The 9,399-nt window shown below is 41.0% G+C and overlaps 1 long non-coding RNA gene across 1 annotated transcript; it reads right to left on the reverse strand.

The window, feature by feature from the left end:
* Positions 1–3,547: 3,547 nt before the first annotated feature.
* Positions 3,548–8,610, reverse strand: LOC147260886 (uncharacterized). Its single transcript, XR_015116020.1, has 4 exons — positions 8,328–8,610; positions 7,352–7,396; positions 7,144–7,194; positions 3,548–4,089 (listed from the first exon to the last, which is right to left on the reverse strand). It is a non-coding gene; the product is annotated as an uncharacterized LOC147260886 (long non-coding RNA).
* Positions 8,611–9,399: the final 789 nt, after the last annotated feature.

Raw genomic sequence — 9,399 nt, forward strand, 5'->3', positions numbered from 1 at the left:
GTAGGAGCACCTTTATGATGGTAATTCAGTCCCCTCACAGGTTTGGAACGGATTCATCAGCACTGTGTATTTTCACATCTACAGAAATGCTAGGTGGTATTTCAGGACCAGGAACAGCATTTATAACCATGCTTTCTTTTCATTCTTCTATTTTTAGGGCCTTAGTGACTTGGTGTTGGACCGGCCTGATAAACTCCCTGCAGCGACCCTCCTGATCCAGTCTAGTGTTTCCAATATCAAATGTGGTTGGTTTTTGGTGTCATGACTGTCAAGGTACTTTGTGGGGTATCCTCAAGCTGGCTCTGTTAGGCTCACTTGTAATGGAACTCCTTCATCCTTTCCTGTTTTCACTGGGACAAATTTCTCTGTTCTGTTTTGGTGAAAGTTAAACAAATGGTGTAACTTGATCTCAAGGGTCGTGCTGTTGACATTAGTAGTTAATCAGAGGAGCCAACTTGGCAACATCTAATTTGGGTTCTTCAAATTGGGGGAAGTGTGACAGTCCTGTTCTGACTGCTGATTGTCAGTGAGTTCATTTTAAGAAATTCATCTGTAGTCATGTGGTTTGTTTCAAATTGTCAGCTTTCTTGTGTTGTTCTCTGTCCTGGTTAATTCCTGTTTTATTTTGAAATCACAGGTGTCTGTTTTCCCTCCTTTTTTCTGGGGACTGTACCATGAAACAGAGTCAGCATATCCAGGTCATTTTCTCACTGTGGTTTGGCAAATAACATCAGTCAGGGATCAGCGGTAAAACTCAGTACATCAAGCCAGCATCTCGTCTCCTGTTTGTGTGTGTGTGTTCACATGAAAGGGGCGGAGCCAGCACTAGGTGACCGTCCTTCAACATGGAAAGGTGGAGAGCGGTGTGTTTCACTCCAGAGGAACATATTATAATCCTTCAGGCAACATTTCTCCATGTACACATTTTCTGCAGCCAAAACAGGAAGGAGCTGATTAAAATGACCAACTGTGAGAATGATGAACCTGTAACTCTTAATTTCTCTCATTTAATTAATCAGGTGGATGGCATTTTCATTTCAGCGTCAGTGTCATTCTTTCAGCTGCAGCTGGGTTTGGATTCGTCAATGCGCCAGTCATGCAGAAACATGGCGGGAGACCCGGTCGGACTTGGATCCATCCCACTGGCTGTAGAGACATGTTCCACAAGCTGCCAAATAAAAATAGGGGAAAATTCAGTTTGTTCAGAGAGACGTCTGTGACTGAGCTCAGCTGTTCAGGACACGGAAACTCTGAAGATGTGGGTTGAAGGCAACTGGATTGTTTCAGCTTGCTTGAAGAGGTTGGGCCTCTCATCCAGCAGGCTTCTCCAGGTCTAAGTCACAGGTGAGAAGTTGAAGCTTTAAAGACTGTGAGGGCGTGACCCTCAGCATGTTCCCACAGTGTAGGAAGCAACCTGGGACTTTTCTGGCCTTTTCTTTTTTTAAAGCTTTTTGTTTTGATTTGTATTCTTATAGAAGACACATCAACAATATGCAACAGAAGGGAGACACCCATTTTAAAGAAGGAAAAACACTCAGTCACTTCTCCACCCATTCAGATGTTATACTGATGGATTTACACTTCCCATGATGGCTCAGTGAGCATCTCTTCTAGCCATCTATTAATCTATCCATCTATTTGTCCCAGTGCTGCTGATATTTATCAGTCCTTAGATTTAACCAGAAGGTCATCCTTTCCATAGTTTGGATACTGGTCACGATATCAATCCAGTCCCACTCTGTTGGAGGTGTGGCTTGCAACCATCTTGGAGTTCCAGTCTTCTTGCTGCTTGCTAATAATATTTAGAGAAGATCATATTTGTCTCGCCCCAGCATTTGAGGTGCAATGTTTCCCAGGTAAATTGTGGAAACAGAACTGTGAATTTCATGGTCAAATTTTGTTGTATTCCATGCATCATCTAAGCCAGTAGGGCTGAATAACTGAGCAGCTCCAGAATAAATGAAAATGGTCTGCTGGCTGCTCACCACAGCTCCTCCAACACAGCCCCTTGGCCTTCTCCCCTGTCTGCAAATGCTCCCATAGGTGGTCTTTCCTCACTAGGATCAGGGCCCTGCCGTGTTTGTACTGACAGTCAGTGTGTGGTTGTGTGCGTGCGTGTGTGTGTGTGTGTGTGTGTGTGTGTGTGGTCATGTGGGTTGGGAAGGCTGGGTTCTTAACATTTATTGTATTGCTTCATTGCTTTATATCGTATTTAATGTTGCCTGTTTTTCTTTCATTTCTGTGAAGCACTTTGTGTTGCAATTTCTGTATGAAAAGTGCTGTATAAATATAAATATAAGTAAAGTAAACATTTCAACTTAGGAGTTATGAAATATCTCACCAGAGTCCACCAACAAAAACCTCTCCAGAGACCAGAACTCCTGGAAGTTGACCGCACAGAGCAAATATTCCACCACCCTTCTTCTGTGACGACCATTCCAGATTCTTTCTCCCATTTGAATGGAACCTTATCTGTTGACCGTTTGTCATTCGATCCAATCCTGGAGTGCAGTTTAGTTTCTTACTGTCCTTATTTTTGCCCATGTCAAGAAATATGTCAGTCAGGCTGGCCTCACTTTCCATGAGTAGTTTGATCTGAAAATAAGACCCGGTTTGAAGATTTCTAAAACAAAAATCCTCTTGTTCCTAACACATATATGACAGACATTTTTGAAAATGATCAAATTCTCCGTTTGATGTAACTGACCAGTATGAGGTGATTCCCCTTCCTTAGCAATGATTGGACCTCCCGTCGGGCCGTGCAGGCTTGAAATCAGGCTCAAAGGCCATCCATCTCAGTAATTTGGACTGACTTTTGAGCAATGGAGACGACCGTTCCTTAAACCATACAAAGGCACAATGTAGACCATTGGTTCAGGCTTAGGGTTAGACAGATGCAAGAAAGATCAAATTGGCCCCAAAAAGTGTAGAAACATTTCTGTCCATTTAAAATGAGATTATTGTCAAAGAATCTGAAAATATGAAAACCTGACATTTTAAGATTATGAGGACGGGGCGGGAGGAGGTGTTTCCTAGCACCACAGTGGATTCTGAGGACCCCCATTATTTATTGGGACATTTTCCATACACACACACAATCAGGCCAAAACCCTTAATTATGAGGACCACACTGGTTTAAGTGGTCAATACTAACACACACACACACACACACACACACACACACACACACACACACACACACACACACACACTAACACACACACACACACACACACACACAATCAGGCCAAAACTCTTACCTATGAGGACAGCACACTGCTCAAACTGTACACTACACACATACATTAGTGTTGTTTGGCAATGCATCAGTGAAAAAGTACCCCACTGGCCCATTACCTGGTATTATCAGAGAGTAATATTACTAAACTGTAAGACTAGTACTCTCTCCACAATACTCTGCTATCTAAATGCAATAAACACTGAAAATTTATTTTATACATCAAATTTGCACTGAATGCTATTTTTAACTAAATTTTGTTCCTTTTATGTACCCTCATATCCTGAAATGACAATAAATGGTGTTTGAATCAGTTAATAAGTAATGAATAATGTATTAATGTGTTTTCACATCTTTCAATTCAAATCAACTGTTGATTTACGATTTAAATCGACATCAAAAATCTGAAGTGCAGAGTAATGTATCCCACCATAAAGTGCACAGCAACACTTGAGTAAGGGAATGACTTCATCACAAGTACTGTCCTGAGAGAACTGCAAAATATTGATTTCAAATTTAAACAACAGAAATTGAGCGGAACAGGAAGTCCACTGCACAAGAATCAAGGGGTAAAAACAACCCTCAACCACAGACCCAACACATTCACTGTAACAGCAAAGAGGTCTTTATCAGACCATATTTCTTCAAACATCAGGCCCCTGGTCCTCACAAAATCTCTGATGTTTTGAATGGTCCTGCTCATCAGAACAGGGTGCTCAGGAAGCCTGCACTGCCACACTCCAACTTTGTGTCAAGGTGTCCCTTTGAAATGGGAGTTTTGAAGTGTTTCATGACAGCACTCATTTCATCCTTGGTCCAGGGCCTTTCCACACATCTTCTTGATTTGAACTCTGTCAATCAAAAAAAAATCTCAATTAAGATAGTGAGGACAGTAGCTGTTATAAATTCAGTTTAATATTTTTTAAATGACCTTTGAGCTGCTGAAATTAAGGTTCATTATGTTCTACACCAGGCTTGTCCAAAGTCCCGGCCAGGGGCCAATCATGGCATGAGGTCAGCTTCTATACGGCTATATAGTTTTGGCCCACCACCACTGTCAAACAGAACTAAGAACGCATGCAGACCCAGAACACAGTTTCTCTTTCCACTTCATGGTGACAGCAGCACTCTGGAACTTCCCCTGACTGTGTGCCCCATACAGGCCACTTTGTTCCATGGCAACTCTTGATGAAAAGAGGACGACTGATTTTGAGGGCTGATGCTTCCAGGGAAGGTGGAAATTACAATATCTGTTCACGTCAATTGCTTAACACAGCAAATATTTTGCCTTTCATGGTTAAAGTACAAGTACATCAGCTCTTGGACATTTGCACATTTTAAAATCTGGCCCTCTTTGAAAAAAGCTTGGACACCCTTATGATATACAAAGGTCACATACAGTAGTATTTCTCTTAGTGATGTACACATGAGATGATGACACCATGTACTACATTGAACTGTGCTTGTAGTATTCTGTCAATATTTATCTATTCACTTCCATGTGCTGATGTACTGATACCACACTCTGGGTCACACACAGTAGTATTTCTCTTAGTGATGTACACATGAGATGATGACACCATGTACTACATTGAACTGTGCTTGTAGTATTCTGTCAATATTTATCTATTCACTTCCATGTGCTGATGTACTGATACCACACTCTGGGTCACACACAGTAGTATTTCTCTTAGTGATGTGCACATGAGATGATGACACCATGTACTACATTGAACTGTGCTTGTAGTATTCTGTCAATATTTATCTATTTACTTCCATGTGCTGATGTACTGATACCACACTCTGGGTCACATACAGTAGTATTTCTCTTAGTGATGTACACATGAGATGATGACACCATGTACTACATTGAACTGTGCTTGTAGTATTCTGTCAATATTTATCTATTCACTTCCATGTGCTGATGTACTGATACCACACTCTGGGTCACACACAGTAGTATTTCTCTTAGTGATGTACACATGAGATGATGACACCATGTACTACATTGAACTGTGCTTGTAGTATTCTGTCAATATTTATCTATTCACTTCCATGTGCTGATGTACTGATACCACACTCTGGGTCACACACAGTAGTATTTCTCTTAGTGATGTACACATGAGATGATGACACCATGTACTACATTGAACTGTGCTTGTAGTATTCTGTCAATATTTATCTATTCACTTCCATGTGCTGATGTACTGATACCACACTCTGGGTCACACACAGTAGTATTTCTCTTAGTGATGTACACATGAGATGATGACACCATGTACTACATTGAACTGTGCTTGTAGTATTCTGTCAATATTTATCTATTCACTTCCATGTGCTGATGTACTGATACCACACTCTGGGTCACACACAGTAGTATTTCTCTTAGTGATGTACACATGAGATGATGACACCATGTACTACATTGAACTGTGCTTGTAGTATTCTGTCAATATTTATCTATTCACTTCCATGTGCTGATGTACTGATACCACACTCTGGGTCACACACAGTAGTATTTCTCTTAGTGATGTACACATGAGATGATGACACCATGTACTACATTGAACTGTGCTTGTAGTATTCTGTCAATATTTATCTATTCACTTCCATGTGCTGATGTACTGATACCACACTCTGGGTCACACACAGTAGTATTTCTCTTAGTGATGTACACGAGATGATGACACCATGTACTACATTGAACTGTGCTTGTAGTATTCTGTCAATATTTATCTATTCACTTCCATGTGCTGATGTACTGATGCCACACTCTGGGTCACACACAGTAGTATTTCTCTTAGTGATGTACACATGAGATGATGACACCATGTACTACATTGAACTGTGCTTGTAGTATTCTGTCAATATTTATCTATTCACTTCCATGTGCTGATGTACTGATACCACACTCTGGGTCACACACAGTAGTATTTCTCTTAGTGATGTACACATGAGATGATGACACCATGTACTACATTGAACTGTGCTTGTAGTATTCTGTCAATATTTATCTATTCACTTCCATGTGCTGATGTACTGATACCACACTCTGGGTCACACACAGTAGTATTTCTCTTAGTGATGTACACATGAGATGATGACACCATGTACTACATTGAACTGTGCTTGTAGTATTCTGTCAATATTTATCTATTCACTTCCATGTGCTGATGTACTGATACCACACTCTGGGTCACACACAGTAGTATTTCTCTTAGTGATGTACACATGAGATGATGACACCATGTACTACATTGAACTGTGCTTGTAGTATTCTGTCAATATTTATCTATTCACTTCCATGTGCTGATGTACTGATACCACACTCTGGGTCACACACAGTAGTATTTCTCTTAGTGATGTACACATGAGATGATGACACCATGTACTACATTGAACTGTGCTTGTAGTATTCTGTCAATATTTATCTATTCACTTCCATGTGCTGATGTACTGATACCACACTCTGGGTCACACACAGTTTTGTTTGCCCTGGAGAAGCAAGAAATTATTTTGTTGAATAGCTAGTACAATATCCTATCCATCTATGGAGAAGTTCACTTTCTACACCAAACAATACTACTTACTGAATAGCAGCCTGAACTTCTGGGTTGAACCTTCATTTTTTTTCTCGGTGGGGTAAGTTGGTCAGAGATCTTACTGGCTTAAGTTATTTTTCACTTTCCCTTACCAGGGGTCTGCAGCCTTTTTAATGTGAAGTGCCACTCCTCAGTCAGGGTGCCATGACAAACGTTGTGTAAATATTAACTTTCATAATGACACCGTATCAAAATGTAAATCTCCAAGGAACTATACGTTTTTTTGGACAAAATCTGGCAATGTGATTTCTGGAAACCCCTCTGAACCATTACTGCCATTTTAGACAAAAACAAAAACCTTACCTTTGCAACTCTTGGCCTCACCCTGGGTCAATTGCATACTTTTTCTTTTCCCTACAATAAATCAATAAATAACAAGAAGATTGAAGAAGTTCTGAAGTTTTCACGGCTTTGAAATTTGTCTGCGTTCTCCCCTCTGTCAGACACCATTTAGCACAGTAGTACTGCCTGCTATATAGCAAGGACAAATTATGAATTTCCCATACGTTACCAAAGGAGCTGGAGGGCTCTTCAGGTATTGTCATTTCTTGATTTTCTGGTGAAAAGAATACAAAAAAGGCTTTCAGCATCTATCCAAGTTAAGTGATCAATGAGCTACGTTGGTAGTGGCAGTGATTAGGAGTGTCTGGTCTAACTTTTATGAATATGTTCTTGTTTCCTGTATGTGTACATAGATATACCACATGATTCCTCTTGAATGTGGAACCAAACCATGGACTTAACCCTGATGGCCACATTTAGCTCACTGTTAGGGCTATTTATCGTGACGACCATGTACCTTGCCGACTTTGTGCGAGTAGACTTTAAATCAAGTCTAAAGTCACAGTCAGTCAAAGACAAAATGACACATGAAGGCTGGGTGGAGCAGCACACAGCCTCCCTGCTGAGGAGAGGAAATATCCAGGCTGATCAACAGCCTCCATCAGGCTTGATCGTGTCGAGCAGTAGTCAAGGGGCCTTCTTTGATTTCCTTTTTTGACTCTAGTTTGTTGCTGAATGTGTTTACACATTGGTGTACACTTTGGTTTCACTCCTTCACATTAATATAAGCTTAAATATCCAACAGTAACTGCTGCTGCTCTTTGAAAACATTTAAGATAAAACATTAAATTAAAGTCAACATTAAAATGACTATTATCATGAAATGATTTGAAAGAGTTTTCTTTGAAAGCAATGATATTTGTTTGTAGTGCATTTCTGTTTCTGCTCTCAACCTGATATTTCCTAATAAAAAATCAGAAAGAGGAAAAAAGACCATTTTAATAATGTTGAACTAGGAGTCAAAGGGTCTGACATCTGCAGTGCTGAACTATATAATACGTGCCAATACTGTTCCTAATAATTAGTAGTACTCCTGGTGCTAGCAAACATGCTAACGTCTGTGGGTAAGTAGCTGTGGCCAGCTGAAAAGTTGCAAATCAGTAACAAACATTGCTGTTTACTAAGTTAAACAATAATAGTCTGACCTGGTTTCTGATCCATCAAAGTGAGGAAAAATATGAAGTCCAATGTACGGTATTCTTGTGGTCCCGTCTGCAGACTCTGCGAGTGCCGAGTAATGCCGATGCGGAGAAGTGCGGGCTGAGACAATGGCGCCTTTAGAATTCAAAAACCTGGACATAGTAGGCGGGGCCTTGCTGTATTACTCCAATAGAAATTCTTCTGAAAAATTGCTCTCACTCTATTGGTCACAGGAGATATTTATGACTCCAAATGAGTAGATACGACTACTGAAGAGGAAAATAATAACTCTAAAATAATTACTCTGGGAAAATTACTCCCCAGTTTTTCCTCTGGTCCAGGAGAGACCTGGTCTCTACTACCAGTTCTAGTCAACACGTGGCAGCAGCGTTCTGGACCAGCTGGAGAGTCTTTAGGGACTTATTAGTCCAGCCTGGTAGGAGGGAGGTGCAGTAATCCAGCCTGGAAGTGACAAAAGCAGGGACTAGTTTTTCTGCATCTTCTTGAGCCAGGATGTGTCTGATCTTAGCGATGTTACGTAGATGGAAGAAGGCGTCCTGGAGATTTGTTGAATGTGGGAGTTAAAGGGTCCTGGTCAAAGAGAACTCCTAGGTTCCTTACAGTGGTGCTGGGGGCCAGGGTGGTGCCATCCAGGGTACCTGTCTCATAAGATCAGGTGGTCCTCAGGTGTTTGGGCCCAGCACCAGAACTTCAGTTTATCAGAGTTTAATAAAGGAAATGATGGTCCTCCATGTTTCCTGTCCTTCAGACAGGCCTCCAGTTCAGTCAGCTGGTTTGTTCCATGTGGATCATTGATGAGTTCAGCTGAGTGTCGTCTGCATAGCAGTGAACATTAATGGAGTGTTTCCTGATCATGTGACCTAGAGGAAGCAGGTACAGGGTGAAGAGGACTGGTCCAAGCACAGACCCTTGAGGAACACAAGAACTGACTGTAGTGGTCTCAGAGGAACCATCATTAACTGGTACCAACTGAGATTACCCAGTAAATATGACCTGAACCAGTTTAGTGTGGTTCCTTTCATACCAGTGACAGGTTCCAGTCCCTGTAGAAGGATA

The sequence above is a fragment of the Aulostomus chinensis genome, chromosome 5 (genome assembly GCF_037954235.1).
Source record: "Aulostomus chinensis isolate RoL2024-O1b breed Wild chromosome 5, RoL_Achi_v1.0, whole genome shotgun sequence".
Lineage (NCBI taxonomy): Eukaryota > Metazoa > Chordata > Actinopteri > Syngnathiformes > Aulostomidae > Aulostomus > Aulostomus chinensis.